General features: G+C 34.3%; 1 pseudogene; it reads right to left on the minus strand.

Moving 5' to 3' along the window:
- Nucleotides 1–17,539: 17,539 nt before the first annotated feature.
- On the minus strand, nucleotides 17,540–18,408 carry LOC122106834 (annotated as a pseudogene).
- Between the last annotated feature and the right edge of the window lie 1,131 nt (nucleotides 18,409–19,539).

Here is a 19,539-nt window from a genome sequence, read left to right on the forward strand (position 1 = left end):
TGTACCTTGATTATTTCGGTTAATGCCAGCCAAACTCATCCATTTTATCTCAAACAACAGTACTTTGTTCCTTTTTTGGTTATAAAGTATTCCTTGGGTCTTTGTGTTTGTATATACATATATATGTATGTGTATGTATATGTGTGTGCATATTTATACATATAGATATACATCTATACATAATTTCTTCATGGATATTTAGATTGATTCCCTATTCTGAATACATGTTACTTGAAAGAAGATCACTCTAAAGAAGGCCTATAAATTGCTATATATATGTATATCTGTATATATCTGTATATATGTATGTGTTTGTAAGTATATGTGTGCATGTGTGTATAAAATGAATGTGAATTTAAATGTTCTAGATCATTAACTATTTGTGAAAGGCCAAGAAATTCACACTATGATATAATCCCACTCTAATTAGAATATTATAATAGACATAAGATAATAAATGCAGAAGAAAGGAACTCTTACTACGGGTGATATCTAAACATTGATTTTGTAATATATTAGATATATTCTTCAGTAATTAAAAATAGAACCGCACCATCTGGTCCAATATTTACTTTACTGGATATAGCCAAACTACTGAAAATAGCACCTGCAAATCTGTATGGTTACTGATAATCTCTTTGTCTACAGTTTTAACCTTTATCTTCTAGAGATTTTATCTTCTCATCACACTTCTTAGTGGGAGTGAGGCAGCTTTTTTCAAATGTTTCCAGATTCAAATTATCTACATAGTGTAGCCTGTGAGAAGGTGATTAACTGCTTGTAGACTCCTATGACAAAAATCCCCAAATTGACTTAGGTTCATTCTAGTCATCTTTTCTGAATCACATATGTGGCTACAGGGATGTGTCCTACAGATATTCACCAAGAAACACTAGTACATTAAATTACGTATAATTGTGACATGAAGATTTAGTTGAAATGAAGAAAACACTCTTGATCTGTTCCAACTGAAAGAAATGGGTGATTATTCCTAATAGGTGTGGTGGCATCCATGTTTCTACATAGTTAAGAATCTAATTTTAGTCCCAAACTATCTCGTTTATTCTCACTGAGAAACAGTCAGAAAAACACTTATTAAGGTAGAAATAGAGTAAAATGGAAGTTTATCCAGAACCGTGTACACACACACACAAACACACACACACACACAGGGGAAAAACCATGAACAGCACGAAAACAAAAGGACAGCCTCTCTAAGAATATATTTGCTAGAGGAAGGGGAAAAACTCTTAGAAATTAGTTGTCATGGGGCCACATGGATGAAAAATTAATGTAGAAATTCACTGCCCCATGTGAAGATTTCCAGATTGATGGTGGAAATGCTGAGGTTTTTACTACCTCCAGCTCAAAGAGAAGAAGAAGAAAATTCATGGGACTGAATGTACTTAGATACACACACACATACATTTATATGTGTATGTATATAATTTTTCTGATTCATTGTTTGGAAAGCTTTGGCTCCTTATTACTTTCTGGATTTAAGAAACCATTTTCTACTTTCTCTTAAGCTACCTATTACTCACAGGAGTTTACCACATGTATTTATATTCAAAAATTGTTCAAAATGATTCCTCCTGTCCTAATGACTTTGGAATTAGAAATTTGAATTTTTACTTTAGTGGCAACATTCTATTCTCTTTCAGAAACAAAGTTGACTTCATGCAGTTAATGCCTATGAAACTCTCTTAGAAAAAATAGCCTGGTATCTGTTTTCTAGATCTTCTAGTTCTATATGCAATAGGAATGACCATAGAAAAGGGAATTTTTTTAAGAAACCCTAGAAGAGAGGAATTTAACCAGTTTGATAAGATAGTAAAAGAGAAATCTGGTAACAAATTTGTGGATTAGTTTACTTGCCATGAACTTATTAAGTCTAATACTATATTCTTTATGAAGTTTCTAGCCAGGTAAGCTCAAAAGGCCTAGACAATTGATTACAATTATCCCTGCACAATGTAAATAAATAGGGAGGCCCAATCTAGTGATTGTAACTATATTTTGTAAACAAGAATAACCTTACTTATATTTCATGAGAAACTGAATGGCTGCACAAAGTATTATATTGCATTAAAAAACTTCAGTGCATTTGTAGTTTAGTAGATTAAAGTCCTGTTCATTTTCTCTTTGCTGTTGTTCAAGTTTGGTAACCTCCATTTTATTTTCTACTTTGTTATCTGCCTGTAAACTGGACAGGATCAATTTTTCTAGTTTCCTTTCTAGTTTCCAATATGTTGCTACATCTCTTCAAGCTAATGTTTTCAATTTTTTCCCACTCTCTTGACATGTCTCTTGATGTGTTGTGACGTAAAAGTAGAATTAGCCTTTCTTAGCTAAAGCAAGTTGACAACATAGACTTCAAAGAAACCACCATGATCATGTATGTGTAAGCCATATACCTGCTTCTTTATGAACAACAAAAAATGCTAAAATCTCTGATACTATCTCCAAATACATGCCAACTATAAAACTGGACATGTGCTCAAATGAGATGTCATCCTAATTCCAACATGTCAAGAAGCTTTGAACTCAGTTCTGAAATCTTGAATGACTCTTCTCTGGATACCGAAACTGAAACTGATATTAATATTGTCTACATGTTAATGTTTGCTCTCATTTTTATATCTGTAACATCTTTTCATTATCTGTATTTGCACTACCTACTGAAGTTGCTCTGTGACTCAGAGATATAACTCATCTGCACATTTATGTTGGACATAATTTACCCAAAATTTGCAAACCTTCTTCAGAATAATGGAAAATGAGTCAATGTACAAATGGTTCAAATTGTCTTTTATGAATATAAGTTGACTGGGTAAGAAATGTACTTAAATTTTTGGAAGAAAAGAAAAGTGTTTCTATTTTTAAATGAGAAGGGCTTTCAAAGACCAGGAAGTCATCTCTAGCCATACTCCTCTGAGCCCATACAGATCTTAGCTTGGTTTATTTTAGTGTACTATATTTTAAGAAAGAATTCTGCTGGAATGGTTTAGTGAACATCAACCATTTTTGATATCAGATATAATTTCTTCATTTCCACCTTTAATAACTTATGATCCTATTCTGTCTTTGGAAAAATACAAAGTATTGCCTAAATTCCTCCGACATTTTTTATGATTTTTTTCTATATATTCACCCCACTGTCCACCAACAAGTTGTCTGGTCATATATACTACTTCCAGAATTGAGTGCAACCTTCATCCCCTTAGGCAAAACTATGTTGTAGTAATTGTTTTTAAGTAAAACCTGCCTTATATCTATGAACAAAATTCTCAAATGCAATATACTTATTTATATCATTAATTATAAATATGTTAGAAACAATAGCAAGAAAGCAAAAACATTTGAATACTTATCTTGGGGTTCATTTTGCCTAACATCAACTTATCTGACCACCTCTGCTTGTCTCAGACTTATATTATTATTGCAAATAAGGGAAACCATGGGACCTATGTTTCTTCGGGCCTGGCTTACTTCACTTAATATAATTTTTTCCAAGTTTTTCCATTTCCTAATAAATGGAATAGAATTGAAAATCCGGAAATGAACCCACAGATCTATCTAATATTGGATAAGGGAGCTAAAAAAATAGAATGGAAGAAAGACAGCTTCTTCAGTAAACAGTGCTGGCAAAATTGGTTAATCACTTGTAGAAAACTAAAGCTAGATCCTTATATATCACCCTGCACCAGAATCAACTCCAAATGAATCAAAGACCTCAGAGTTAAAGCAGACACCCTGAACATATTACAGGATGGAATAGGAGAAACCCTAGGTCTTGTTGGCACATGCTGAAATTTTCTAAATAGAGACCCAGAAACACAACAAATCAAAGAAAGATTGGACAAATGGGATTGTGTGAAGCTGCAGAGCTTCTGCATGGCAAAGGACATAGCTAGCAAGATCAATAGAAAGCCCACAGATTGAGAGAAGATCTTCACTAGCCATACAACGGACAAGGATGCCATAAAATATACCTGGAACTCAAAAAATTAAATCCCCCAAAACAAATCCTCAAAGAAACAACTGCCGAACAAATAAATGGGCTAAAGACTTAAAGAGAAACTTTTCTGAAGAGGAAATAAGAATGGCTAATAGACACATGAAAAATGCTCAACCTCTCTAGTCATAAAAGAAATGCAACTCCAAACAACATTGAGATACCACCTCATCCCAGTTAGAAACTATAATCAAGAACTCTCATAACAACAGATTCTGGAGGGGATGTGGACAGAAGGGAACACTACTGCATTGTTGGTGGAAGTATAAACTTGTTCAACCACTTTGGAAAGTAGTATGGTGGTTCCTCAAAAGACTCCACATAGAACTCCTCTATGACCCAGCAATCCCACTTTTAGGCATTTACGCAAATGATCACAAACAAGATCATACTAAAGTTACCAGCACAACTATGTTTATTGCAGCATTATTTACCATAGCTAAGATCTGGAACCAACCCAGATGCCCCTCAGTAGATGAATGAATCAAGAAAATGTGGTATATATACACAATAGAATTCTATGCCTCCCTCAGAAAGAATGACATTGCCCCATTTGTTAGGAAATGAAAAGACTTGGAAAAAATTATATCAAGTGAAGTAAGCCAGGCCCAAAGAAACATAGGTACCCTGGTTTCCTTTATTTTCAGTTACTAGTATATGTCTGAGACAAGCAGAAATAGTCAGATAAGTTGATGTTAGGTGAAATGAACTCCAAGATAAGAAAATGCTTTTTATTAGACAATAGAAAATAATGGGATCAAATCATTCTTATTACATTTCTTTCCATTCAGGAATTTTCTTTTCCAATATTTACATATTTCTGTTTAATTATTATTTAAATCACTCCAAAATTAGAGGACTTTTTAAAGGTTACAATATGTTTAGGACATGATTATTAAAAGAAAACAAAAGAAAAAAGAAAATTATAGAAAGAAAGGAAAGGTCTTAAATTCCAGGGTAATACATTTGAGTTGTATTTGAAATAAAATGAATAATTGCTCAAGGTTGATATCTAAGAGCTAATTTTACAGCAATATTCAGTGATGTGGTGGGTTTCTAGCAGTGTCCCATGGTATGGTTTGTCCCGTCACTGCTCACCTCCTATTACTCCTCTTTGCTTCTTGACTGTCATGTTAGCTTTCTGTCACCGTGCTCGTTTATAATATGTCTACCTTGTCTTGGATCTAAAAGTGCTTACTGACTTGTTTTTGCTATTTTCCCCAACTGTTCTAATTTAATTTAATGACAGAGCAAATGAAGCTTAAAAATAATTTTTTTTCTTTCTTGATATTGTGTCTAATGTATTTATTAGGTACCATGTGATTTTTTTTTCTTTGTATGTTCCTCCACCACAGTATAACCCCTATTTTTACTGTTTTTGATGTCGGTATAATTTGGGGAGGGAAGGGAAAAAAATGTTTAAATAGGGATACAGATTGACCTGTTGTAACAATGAGATGTACAAGACACTATGTTGAAAAAAGAAACTTTACAATTTAGGCAGGTGGAGGGGGTATGTAGCTGTAGAGGTAGGAGGGAATGGATGGTAGGAGAAAAACAAAGGAGGAGGCAACAATGCTTGATAAGAAACATATTCATTATCTTGCTCATGTAACTGTAACCCCTCTGGACTGTATTTTCACAATAAAAAACTTATTTAAGCAAAAAATCTTCACTGTCAAAAAAAATATCGGAATGGATGATTTTATGTTCATTACAATGCCCATAGAATACCCATTAATCTGATGAGCATCATGTCAAGATGTGTCAATGATGGTATTCCTAGATGTTATAGAATTTCAATATTAAAATTTAATAGATGGACTAAATAAATCTGATGGACTTTCTCAGCATGCACACACAGCATCTGATCCATGGAGGGAAAAGGTACAAGAAAAATCATTAGAGGTCAAATGAATCCTCAATTTGACTGTTGAGTAGAGACACTGATCTCTTTATCTCTGCGCCTGGTTCCCAGATCATCTACATTATTCTTCCTCTGGTTGTGAGATTTTCAGGCTTTCTAACTTAATCAGCTTTTCTTTCTCTCTAAGGAGTCGAAATATATCAGATTATGGTAATAAGTGCCTTAGATACTACACTAAGTAAAGTATTTATATTTGTTAAAACTTAGTTTTTGTTAATTCATAATTTTAATTTTATATGCTTAAATTGTGGCAAAGTAATTTATTAGTGAAATGCCTCTTGGTGGGATCAGTACAAGAATAGGGTCCAGTAATACTTCTTCTTTGCCAATACTGATTATAACTTTATCTTGATGGCCACATTTTTGATTACTTGCCATTTTGAAAATAACACAAACATATATAGATATAGATAGATAGACAGATAGATTCTCTAACATTTTTGCCATTTTTTACCTAAACTTCACATATTATTGTTATTATTGAGAGCCTAAAAACATTTTCATAAACAGAAAAATGATTCAAAGACAGAACAAAACTATTCTTTTTTTTGACATTGTTTAAATTTTTTATTTTTTTTTTAATTGTGAAGAATACCATACAGAGGAGTTACAATTACATGGGCAAGATAAAAATTTCTTATCAAGCATTGTTGCCTCCTCTTTGTTTCCCCTTTCCATCCCTTCTCATACTCCCCCCCTCACCAAAGTTGTAAAGTTCATTTGTTTACATAACGACTTGTACATCTCATTGTTGCAATGGGTCCACCTGTATCCCTAGTTAAACCATTTGTTTTTGCCCTTCCCCTCCACAAATTATACCACCATCAAATACAGCAGGGGTTATCCCGTGGGAGAGGGACACACAAAGCAACATAGAAATCATCTTATAAATATGTTAGAAACAATTGTATGAAAGAAAAAAAAATTGAATACTTATCTTGGGGTTCTAAAAAAATAAACTTTGCCAACAAATTCCAACAAATTTTTATCAAGGAAAACACTTAAGGGAGAAATAATAAGCTTATCTTAATGTGACAAAAATGAACACTTCAAGGTCAGTTATATATAAATCAATAAATAAAACACACTATTGCTTCAATCTATTTAAAAGTAGCTTAAAAAGTTCCTCATGAAACATCATTTCTGAAAACATATTATCACAAATCTTTACATTTTGTCAATAGAAAACAAGTGGAGCATTTTTAAAGACCTATTTTGAAAATAAAACAAATAATTCTAATACACTAGCAAAATGAAAACCATGGAAACTATTTAAAGTATTTTTAAAACTGGGCAAATATTTTAGCACATAAAATCTACACAAAATTGTTGAGGAATGATGGAATCTTGTTTACAAGTAAATATTCATGAATCTCAAGTACAGTACACAATTGTTGCAAATCTTTGTTCAATAAAATGGTTTGTTGTTATTTGCAGAAGAAGTGTTAGTCTGTGAAAAGCATTGACTGTACAAACACATTAATATGTAACAAATTTGAAAGTATTATTTGGAAGGTCTGCACAGGGACACCTCCCTACTTCTTGGCTAAGTTTCTGCCCAGTATCTGTTACCTAGGTAACTGGCAGAAGTCACCTTCCCTTCCTGCTAAGTCAAATCCTGGACCACCTCTGGTCACATGATTCCCATCTGACTTAGGAGGGTCCCAAACCCTGAGGTCACATCCGGATCCATTGTGGCCACACCTTTCCCTCACCTGGCCATGCCTCTTCCTGTCGCTGGCCTAGATAAGTTCTGGTCCAAGGGTAGGTTTCAGCCATGTCTCTCCACCATGCATGGCAGGGGCAGCAGTTAGGTAAAGAAACTTCTCCTGACTGAATAGTGCCTGGTGTTCTCTTCATTGGCTACCTAATGAAGCCTACCTATTTATTATACCTTACATTATTTACTACTAAAATGTACCCACTTGCTACAATTTCAAGATAAACTTCACAATAGTAAAATCCGGGTGAGACAGAAATGTTCCTGGACAGGCCTATCTACCTCTTGAAATGATAGCAAACCTTGGTGTCATCCATTTAATGATGGTTTTTCAAGGAGGTAGAATGCAAGAATTTTCAAGTCATGACAGCATTCAGCCAGATTTCAAAGGAAAGCACAGGAAGCCAGGAAATATATGGCAGAGTCAAATAGTGGCCAAATGATAGAGCCATCCAGTGAAAGATTATATCATAAGGATTATAGCATAAGAAATGATATTATGAGCAATTATATATATATTTGAATTATTGTATGACATCATGCTAAATGCTTATTTGTATACTAGTAAAACATTCTGCAGTCATGTTTTTTCTGTCACAATTCCATAAATATGAATTTTGTTATAATTATCATCTACATCTGCATGACAGTGAAAAAATATTAATACAAATAGAAAAAATGTTCCATAGTGGTTACTATATTATACCTTGTATAGTAATTTCTATGTAGTAAGTGATTTCAACTTCATGAAGCCTAACTCTCTCTTAATGAAAATTGAATATACTGCTTTATTTATTTAGCAAAATTTTTTTATTATGAAAATACCATACAGAGGGGCTACAATTACATGAGCAAGGTAATGAGTACATTTCTTATCAAGCATTGTTGCCTCCTCCTTTGTTTCCCCTTTCCATCCCTTCCACTCCCCTTCCCTCCCCCCCCTCCCCTTGCCAAAGTTGTAAAGTTTGTTTTTCAACATAACATCTTGTACATCTCATTGTTGCAATGGGTCCACCTGTATCCCTATTTAAACTATTTGGTTTTGCCCTTCCCCTCCACAAATTATACCAACATCAAATACAGTGAAAGCAGGGGTTATACCGTGGGGGAGGGACATACAAAGCAACAAAAAATCATCTTATAAATATGTTAAAAACAATCACAAGAAAGAAAAACCATTTGAGTCCTTATCTTGGGCATTTCCCTAACATCAACTTAGCTGACCGTTTCTGCTTGTCTCAGACGTATATTAGTTATTGCAAATAAGGGAAACCATGGGACCTATGTTTCTTTGGGCATGGCTTACTTCACTTAATATAATTTTTTGAATATACTGCTTTATATAATGTATTAATATGTTAGAACACATTATATGGATCTTAGGGTTTTGTTCACTATAATTCATTAATATATCTCATAGTATAGGCACATTGCTACATTTCTCTAATTGCTACCTTTGTGCTTTAATATGTAGAAATAAAATCCACTTTTTTCTTTCTGTTTTTAATTATGAACATATAATGTTTTTTGTGATTTTACATAATTGTATAGATATTATAAAATTCTTAGTTCTAGGCTTTGGATATTTTGTAATATTTTCATTTTATTTATTGAGCTTTATTCTGCTTTGTCCAAATGAGTATATTTGATTTTGCCTCATTATGTATATTTGCACTTACTGTTGTAAAAATTTTGACAGTTGTAATGAACAGACATGGTATGATGTGGTTCAATGTAATGAATTCTCTAGACAAGCATGGCTTTCCTGGAAATCTGATCATCTAAGCACATGGTGAAGACAAGAATGTTATTGTGGCAATTCATGGGAAAGTGTTGACTCTTGATAGGGCCAAGATTCTGTATTTTCAGTCAGCTTATCTTTCCATCAGCAGGGACAGCAATTGTTTGAGTGAGGTATGTAGCTACAAGGAAGAAATGGGCAGATGTTTGGTACTTGGCCAGGCACACTCAACATTTGTTTTTCATTGTGTTGCATCTTTGAAAGTGATGACTAGCAACCCACTTCAATTTTTCCAGTGTCATAACATGATCTTTTGACAACTCCAAGTAATTAACTGTACAGAAGCAAGGAAAGCTTGAGAAATAAATTTCATTTTTGAAATTTCAAATAACTTAGCTTATTTTAAAGTAATTCAAAATATCATATTGTTTCGTTCTTCATTATCCGCCTTATTGTCACTCACATTACTGAGCAAATAATGGAAACCCAAAAGCATGTTCTTTTTATTTCCTTTTTCCAGATTATCTATGAAAATGTCATATTTCTAAAAGGAAAGCAAAATTATAGCAGTTTTTATTGTTTCTTAATTTTCCATGATGCTTTAAAAATGGTCTGAATTGATATAATGACTTTGTTTTAATTTCTATTTCTATAAAGAAGTAACCTGACATGATGGGTTGATTACCTTATAAGGATGAGTGGTTATTTGGGGGTCATATTTTCAGAGATTACACTAAGTATTATGGTCAGGTATCCTCATAATTTATGGGCCTATGGCAAGTAACACACCAAGGCAGAAGTATGTGATACACGAAGCCACTCATTTTATGGCATCCAGGAAGCATAAAGAGAGAAAGGATCAGAGAGACAATGGGTGCATATTTTAGTTTAGAATCTTACAAGTAAATATGTTTGGTGGCATGCAAGTATATACAAATGCATTAATTACATACAGTAGTTTCAAGCTTTATTTCTCAAATGGTGTATGTAGTTCCTTAGAAAGCCAAAAGCAAAGTTCAGCAAAATGAAACATTAGGAAAAGGGGTGGAGTGCAGTCAAGGGGAAAATGAACAGGAGAAGAGGGGGAGAATTCAATAGAGAGTTCAAGGAAAATATGCTATAAAATTAAAAGGACTGAAGGAAGGGGTGGGTAGTATAAGGATGGGTGATGTTGAAAGTGCTTTGTATTGATTAAGGTCTATTCATAAACTTGTTTTGTTGAATGGAAATTCCTATGTATATCTACTTAAAGGTAATAAAACTTTTGAGAGAGAGAGAGAGAGAGAAAGAGAGGGAAAGAGACAGAGAGACAGAGATACAGAGAGACAGAGAGAGAGAAAGAAAAGAGTTCAGTGTCCCAATATCCTATTTGAAGGAATAGCCCAATGATTTAAACTTCATAGTAGGGCCTGTTTCTTAAAGTGCTCTTTATAGTGTCACCTAGGTAGAGAACTTGCTTTTAGCTTTTAACACATTTGCTTTGGGGGAACATACTAGGTTCAAACTCAACAGACTGGAAATGTATGCAAAAGTTGCAATTTAAAAAAAATTGCCCTGCATTCACTTTGAGGACTTTTGTAACATGAATGCCATCTACTAAGATGGTAGAGGGAATGGTTCCAGAAGAGAGTAGTAATGATAATGACAAATAATAATCATAGTAATCCAAGAAAGAATGCTAAGTAACAAGTTATTTTAAAAGAGACAATTGAAGGCTGAATGCAGTCGTCGAGTTTCTGGTTTTTCATATTCATATTGTGGGATTAGTTCTGTGCAGATATGATAACATTCCAGATGCCTGTAAAAAACATGATATTGCATACTTGTTGGAAAAATTTACGTGGATATGGAAGAATCTTACATAAAGTTTCCTTGATTTTCCTTATAATACCTGTTATATTATATACCAGGCCTGTGTAGTAATTCCCTACATAATAATTCATTAAATTAAGAGGCTCTTTAACATTTTTGGATTAATTTTCCTTCTTATACAAGTAATAGATTATGAGTAAAAATTTAAAATATTCATTTAAATACAGTGAAACAGATATTAGATAGCAATTGGTATGAAATAAACATAAGAGAATTTATGTAAAATTGTGCAACTTAAAATTCTTAATACTTTTAAATTTTATTAGGAACAAATATTTTAAAATAATTATTATCTGTTTAGAACCTTGTACGTGTGCATGTTGTATGTGTTTGTCTTAAAAAATAAATTGTAAGCTGGGCGCTGGTGGCTCACGCCTGTAATCCTAGCTACTCAGGAGGCTGAGATCTGAGGTTTGCGGTTCAAAGCCAGCCCGGGCAGGAGAGAACGTGAGACTCCGATCTCTAATAAAAACCACCAGAAAACTGGAAGTGGCGCTGTAGCTCAAGTGGTAGAGCGCTCGCCTTGAGCTGAAGAGCTGAGGGACAGCGCCCAGGCCCAGAGTTCAAGCCCCACGACCGACAAAAAAAAAAAAAAAAAATTGTATTGTAATTGTATAATTGTATGATTCTATAACAGAATTGTGTAATTATGTAGTAACTCTTAAAGGAGTAAATCTATTTTAGTTATAGGTAAAATATTTTCTTTTATCTCCTACATAAAATATTTATGTAATCATTATGGTAGAAACAAGAGATATACAGATACTAAATGTGTATTGACAGATAATATGTCCTCTTGTGTCATAACTTTTCAGTTAATGGATTCAATATAAGATAAGGGATTTTGGGTTCATAGTTTCAATTGAAAAATCAATTTTTATATGCACCCTTTATATTGAATATTTGGTAGTTTTATACAGGCTTTAGTTCTTGTTGTTTTTACATATGTGTGTGCGTGTGTGTATGCATGTGCACTATTCGAAGCTTGAACTTGGGGCCCTCTGCTGTTTCTGAGCTTTTTTTAAGGCTGGCACTGTACCACTTGAGCCACAGCTCCACTTCTGGCTTTTTTTGTTGCTTACGTGGAGTTGAGTCTCATGGACTTTACTTCTAGAACTTGCTTTGAACCACAATCCTCAGATCTCAGTCTCCTAAGTAGCTAGGATTGATAGGTATAAGCTACCAACAGCACCTGATTTTTTATTGTTAATAAGCTATGTACATGAGCAGAGTAGAATTTACCAAGTTTTCTGAAAGTCAAAGTAAGTGTGGCTTTGGATTTTTAGATTTCTTCTTTTCTGCTTTAAAAAATTATAGTAACAAATCTCATGAGTGCAAAAGAATTGTAGAAGTTTAGGAGAGAGAGCTCACTTGGACTCCAGGGAAATTAAGGTAAGATTCAGAGAAGGTGGGATTGAAATGCATGTTGAGGGAAAGATCAAGAATTCTAGCTACAGTGGATATTTTGATGGAAATTTTATTATCAGATTCTGCAGAGAAGATGTTCAGAATTAACTAAAGTCACTTAGTGATAAATTCATGCTGCCACCGGTATCTGATGAAAGGAAGAAATAACAATTCAGGCTGAATGGAGCTTCCAGAGCTATGGAGAACGAAAGGGGTCCTCTTGTGAAACCGTGGTTTTTGTGACTTTAAAATCAGTTGACTTTGCCATTCAATTGTGATCTTACTATTACAAAATAGAAATAAACCCACTACAATTGTAAATTACTAAAAAAATAAGGGAATATTTTATTCGTAAAAGCTAGGGGCCTATGATTAACTCCTTGAAGACATTGTGTTCAAACAGTTTTGAAAATGTCCAAAGGGTTAATAAATGACCTCCCACAGAAACTTTATTGTAATAGAAAGAAAACTATGTTAATTTTCTAAACAATTTTGAGATATTATAATATTGAAAATATGAAAAACTTTGTAGAAGAAAATGGAAAGAACTTTGGCATAGTGGATTTACTTTATAGAAGTAGTGTGTAACTTACTTAATTTTAAAGACAAAGTTTCTATACTAATACACCATGGTGAACCAAACCTTCTGCTGGTATGGCATTTTGAATTAAGGGCCCAATAACCCACTTGACTTGCTTAGTCTGTGCTTAAACCCTTGAGATGTACTGACAGCCTGACTTTTTGCTGCTTGTTTTATAGATAGAGTTATGTGGATTTTTCTACCTGGGCTGATCCTGAACCACAATATTCTAGGTTTCCTACTTTTCTGTACCTAGGATGATAAGACATATTAGATATAAAGTTATTCCAAGTTTGGTAGAGAGTAGATTATTTAATAATTTCTTAAGTCTTTGGAGTTTACTCAAAGACATTGACATATCTGTGTGGATATGTGTTATACCATGACTTTGTGCAAAATTGGACTGCAAAATTTTACTGCTATAACAAATAACTACAAACAAGATAAACTTTTTCTCTTAGTAAAAATCCTGTACAGTTTAAAAGTCCATGCGGTTGACTTGATTAATATCAGAGTATTTACAGGTGCCCCATTGCTTCTAGCAAATATAGGGGGGAAAATCTATTTCACAATATTTAGTATAGTTGGTCAATACATTCATTGAGTCTATTAGTCTTCATTCCATTAGTCTAAAATCCTGCTGTGGTTTCTATAGCGCTTGAATGTGCATTGCAAGAATTCATGTGTTGAAATTTAATCACCATTACCAGGTCAGGATAGTGAAACTTAACTATGTTGACTTAGAGGGGAGTTCTTTGGAAGGCGATTAGGATTAGATAACAGCCATGATTGTGAAACCTCTTTGACAGAATATAGAAAACCTTAAAGTAGTAGAGAGATTAGGAGATACATCTAACTGTATAATTTCTTGTTTTTTTCTTTATAATAAGTTAAGTTTTTTATAGTGAGAATACTGTACAGAGGAGGGGTTACAGTTACATGAGCAAGGTAATGAGTACAAATCTTATCAAACATAGCTGTCTCCTCCTTTGTTTTTTCCCTACCATCCCTTCCCTCCCATTTCCACAACTACACTCCCCCTCCCACCGCCCACCCCACCTAAATTGTAAAGTTCGTTTTTTGACATAGCGTCTTGTACATCACATTGTTGCAATGGGTTAAACTGTATTCTTGTTTAAACAATTTGTTTTTTCCCTTCCCCTCTACAAATTATACCAACATCAAATACAGAGACAACAGGGGTTATACCATGGGGAAGGGACATACAAAGCAACAAAAATAAATCACTTGGTACCTTATCAATATATTAGAAGCAATAGAAAGGAAGTAAAAACCACTTGTTTCCTTATCTTGGGGTTCATTTCACTTAACATCATCTTATCTGACCTTTTCTGGTTGTCTCAGACATAGAGGTTTCTTGCCCTGCATTGGAATTGTGCTCACAAGGAGACCATCACCCAATGTGTTTCCTCGTGTTTACATCAGAAAAACAAACATCAAAGTATACTTTTGAGGCGATTGTGTAATGCACCTATATTTTTTATCAGTAGATTTTACCTTTCAGGGTTCTATTTTGATTTATAAATCATGTGGTGATTGCTGAGGAATATTCAGTATTGAACAAAAATTTGCACCACATTCTGGGGCCATTTCAGTATTTTTTTCCATACAAATATTTAGCCACAAATTCAAACTACATAGTATTGAAGAGCATACTTCTACATTTTATAGATATAATTGAACTTTTTACAGCTCAGAAATGAAGGGAAAATGTACATTGCTAAATCAATCTCCATATTATAGACAAAAGTTTTCTGCACATGTATAAAAAAGCCAAAAAGTGACCAGTGTGTTGTATAATCTCCCATGTGAGTCTTGAACTGAATTTTCTTTTCACGTAAAAAGCATTTTAAGAATTCTGGAGAATTGGATATTATGCTGAATTCTTATGTTATCCTTGACACAGGTATTTCTAAAGGATTGCTTTAAACAATTTTTGAATCAATAAGTAATTATGGTTCTTTCCAATCAAATAAATATTGACTTAGAAGAAGGCATATAGCTTTTTTTGTCTATTTCTGAAAAAGAATGCTGGGATTGCTGTTTCTTGTCATTTCACATTATGTTAAACCTATTTATTTGCTAGATCAAGTGATATAAAATTTTTAAAAGACTGACTTTATATTGTTTTGTGCAGAGTGATAACAGACTATTATGCTTTTTTCTACCTGATATCAGTTTGTATGAGATATACATCAATTTGTATGAGATGTATTCATATAAAATATTAGTGTATTCATTCGAGTCATTAATACCAAAGCTTGACAACATTATCTTTATATTTTATATAGCTATAAAATTGGTTTACAGTGATACAATTAGTAATGTTAAGTCTGGATATTATCTTGAGTAGTGCTGATTGTTCCACAGTAAAGTTCATAATATTTGTGTCATCCTGCTTTATGGAATGAAGTGATCTCACTGTAGGAGAATAATAGCTATATTGAATGCTTTAATATCAACTAAACTTTGCTTTATGGTACATTTTAAATCACTGCTACCAGAACTCTTTTGACCTCACAATGTTATAAAGCTTTTTGTTTTGTTATGTTAGCAAAGATGCAAAATTTATGTGTTTTAAACTGTTTCTCCTAATTAGAAAATTTAAGATATGAATACCCTTTTTGTTCTCTCTAACACTGTTTGCATACTTCATATTTTCAATAAGATCTGAAGGCCTGTTATTTGCGTACCACTTAGAAACTACTAAATGTAACTCATATTGTGATGATATTGTAACCTGTGTTTTTAAAGACATCTACTCAGATGAGTTCTTTGTTAACACATAGTTGTTATCCCAGCATTAATCAGATTTATTGAAACTTAATATCATGTGTTAAATTGACTTTATTGATCACATACTAATGGTAACCAAATGACAAAGGAGTTGGGTTAGCATTTTCTAGAGTAGATTGGGATGTAGATTGGGTTTTTTTGCATTTTTTTTATTATGAAAATACCTTACAGAGGGGTTACAATCACATGAGCAAGATAATGAATACATTTCTTATCAAGCATTGTTGTTGCCTCTTCCATTGTTTCCCCTTCCCATCCCTTCTCAACCCTTCCCATCTCCTGCCCCAAAGTTCATTTAGTAGTATGGAGGTTATTCAAAAGACTCCACATAGAGCTCCCCTATGACCCAGCAATCCCACTTTTGGGCATTTACCCAAATGATCACAAGCAGGACCATATTAAGCTACCAGCTTTAGTTTATTGCAGCATTATTTACCATAGCTAAGATATGGAACCAACCCAGATGTCCCTAAGTAGATGAATGGATCAAGAAAATATGGTATGTATACACAATGGAATTCTGTGTCCTTATCAGAAAGAATGGCATTGCCCCATTTGTTAGGAAATGGAAAGACTTGGAAAAAATTATATTAATTGAAATAAGCCAGACCCAAAGAAACATAAGTCCCATGGTTTCTCTTATTTGGGATGTAGGTTGTTAATCAGCTACACAAGGAATATTTCTTGCCCATAATATCTCAGAAATGTCTTTGAATATGTCTTCCATGAGCCATGATGTCACTTAAGAAAATTGTCACTATCAACATCAAATGTCCCCCTCTTTCAATATGAGAAGACAGTATGATTTTGAAGGGTTGAAAACTAGAAAAAAATTTGTTTGGCTTTGAAATAATAAATATGACTTCTGAGTACAGTATATTGTTTTACTTTAGTCACCTTGCCACTTATACATACATGGTATTGGAAATGTGGTTTTCTATGTCCCTCAAAGATGTAAAGATGTGGGCTGGGAACGTGGCTCAGTGGTAGAGTGCTTCCCTTGCATGCATGAGGCCCTGAGTTAGATTAATCAGAACCACATAAACAGAAAAAGCTGGAAGTGGTGCTGTGGCTCAAGTGGTAGAGCGCTGTTCTTGAGCTGCAGAGCTGAGGAACAGTGCCCAGGCCCACAGTTCAAGCCCCATGACTGAAAAAAAAAAAGATGTAGATACGTTATAAATAGCTACTGACTATTAAAGCATTGACATATTGTACAGTAAAATGAATACATATTGCTATGTCATTATACAGACTTAATATAAGCCCATGAAAAATTAACAGCATAACTTTTTCTTTTAAAAATTAGGCCTGGATATTGTCCCTGAGGATTTTTTTTCTTTTTAAAAAATTTTATTTATTGTAAAGATGCTGTATAGGGGATTACAGTTTTCTCGAGGATTGCCCTCTACCACTTTTTTTTTCAGGCTTGATTCACTTTATTATTTTTGTATAAAATTTTATTTTGTAGCCACAGCTGGAGCTTGGGTCCTCTGCACGCAGACTCTGGTGTGGGTTGTCACAAGATGGTCAGTGAATTCCTGATAAGGAGATTTGGTGAATACCGTCTCTTTCCAGAGGTCAGGGGTCAGTTACTGTAGGTCTTAGAGATGGCATCAAAGGTGGCTTTGGTGAAGTTCCTCCAGGTAGCAGTACATCCCCTGGCTGAGGTGTAGCAATCATCGATGCCAGCTACCAGCAGCAGCTTCTTGGGGACAGGAGCTGCTGACAGGATTCCAGTGCCTCTAGGGGCAGGGATGGGGCGCACCAGCACAGAACCGCAGTGCCTGTCACTTTGCACGGGACAGTGTGAGGTTTGCCCATCTTGTTCTTCCATTAACCTCCCTGCAGAGGGACAATGGAGAGCTGGGCCAAGATGATGCCCCTCCCCCATGGCAGTGGCCACCTCCTTGGAGCATTTAACCCCCAGACCAACATGGCCATTGTATTTGCCAGTGGCTACAAATGCCTTGAACCTGGTGTACTGGCCAGCTCGAGTCTGCTTCTGCACGGGCATAATCTTCAGCCCCTCATCTTGAGTGATGCCCCCAGGAAGAAGTCAATAATCTCAGACTCCTTGATGGACAGGGATAAAAGGCAGATCTCCAGAGACTTGATTTTCATGTCCTTAACCAGGCGGCCCAGTTTGGTGACGGGGATCCATTCTTTGTCTTCAGCCTTGACTCCACGAGCCCCGTGGCTGTGACTTGGGCCTCTACCTCGGCTGCGACCTTGACCCTGGAGGCTGCTACAGGAAGCCGCCAGGGCCTCGCAAGCCCGGGTACCCGGAACCTCCCGGTCCTTCTGCTGCACCGGTGTCATCCGCCATTTGGTGTTTTCCTGGAGAAGAAGGACCCTCTACCACTTTGAACCAAGCTCCACTACTGGATTTCTGATGATTAATTGGAGATAAGAATCTCACAGACTTTCCTGCCCAGTATGGCTGTGAACAGCAATCCTTAAATCTCTGACTCCTGGAACAAATAATTTGCAAACAGAACACCTTTACTAGTATCTTCCGATTCTCAGTAGCAATCTATAGACATCATTGTCTTTAGTGTATTACTTATTACCAAATGGAGCCAAAGCCCTCAGAAATAATGACTCACTATAAAAAATAAACCCAACCTATTCATGAAGGTCTCACATAACTGGAACCATGTAGTTTACTACATTGAATTATGTTAAGGTGATACTTTTTAATAATGCTGGTTGTGAAACCCAGAGTATTATGTATGATAGAAAAATGTTCCTTCACTAAGCTATACCTAAAGTTTAACTTTTGTTTACATTTCTTTAGAAGTTTACTTATAACAGCACCACATATTAGTTAAACTAGTGTATTTTTTTTGCTGATTCCATTCTTCCATAATTAGTTTATTTAAATGACATAATTTATTGGTTCTTTTGTTCTAAATCTATAGTTAGTCTAATTCATGGTACACCACAGTGCTAATAACTTAAATGCGCAAAAGGTTTTAAGTCTGATTCTGGTTGGCTACATTGAGAAAGATCCTTATAGAATTAGTTGGAAGAAGCTTTCATCAGGAAGAACCTGTTCATACATATAATACATATTTACATACATATATTTTATATATACAAATTTATAAATATAAAATTTATACATTGCATAAAAACTGCCAAGGAGATATTTATATTTGATTTTTTGTAAATTACTAGAAAGAAATCAGAAAATAACTATCTGCCTTTTACTGAAAGCAGAATTTGTCTCATTTTTATAACTATTCCCCAAATGTTGGCCTTTATTTTGTTACATATACTTATGAAATGGTATAAAAAGCAGAATACATGCCTGTTTTCCACTGTTCAATTTTCTTCTTCCTTGGTTTTTAACACATTTCAATTTTATGTAGATGTTTCAAGGAATGAAGGGTTCAAATATAAAAATGATTTTTTTCTTAATAACTGATGTCCAGCATCCTTTATTTTTCTTTTT

This window comes from Dipodomys spectabilis, unplaced genomic scaffold (assembly GCF_019054845.1).
Source record: "Dipodomys spectabilis isolate Male_0828 unplaced genomic scaffold, ASM1905484v1 ptg000043l, whole genome shotgun sequence".
NCBI lineage: Eukaryota > Metazoa > Chordata > Mammalia > Rodentia > Heteromyidae > Dipodomys > Dipodomys spectabilis.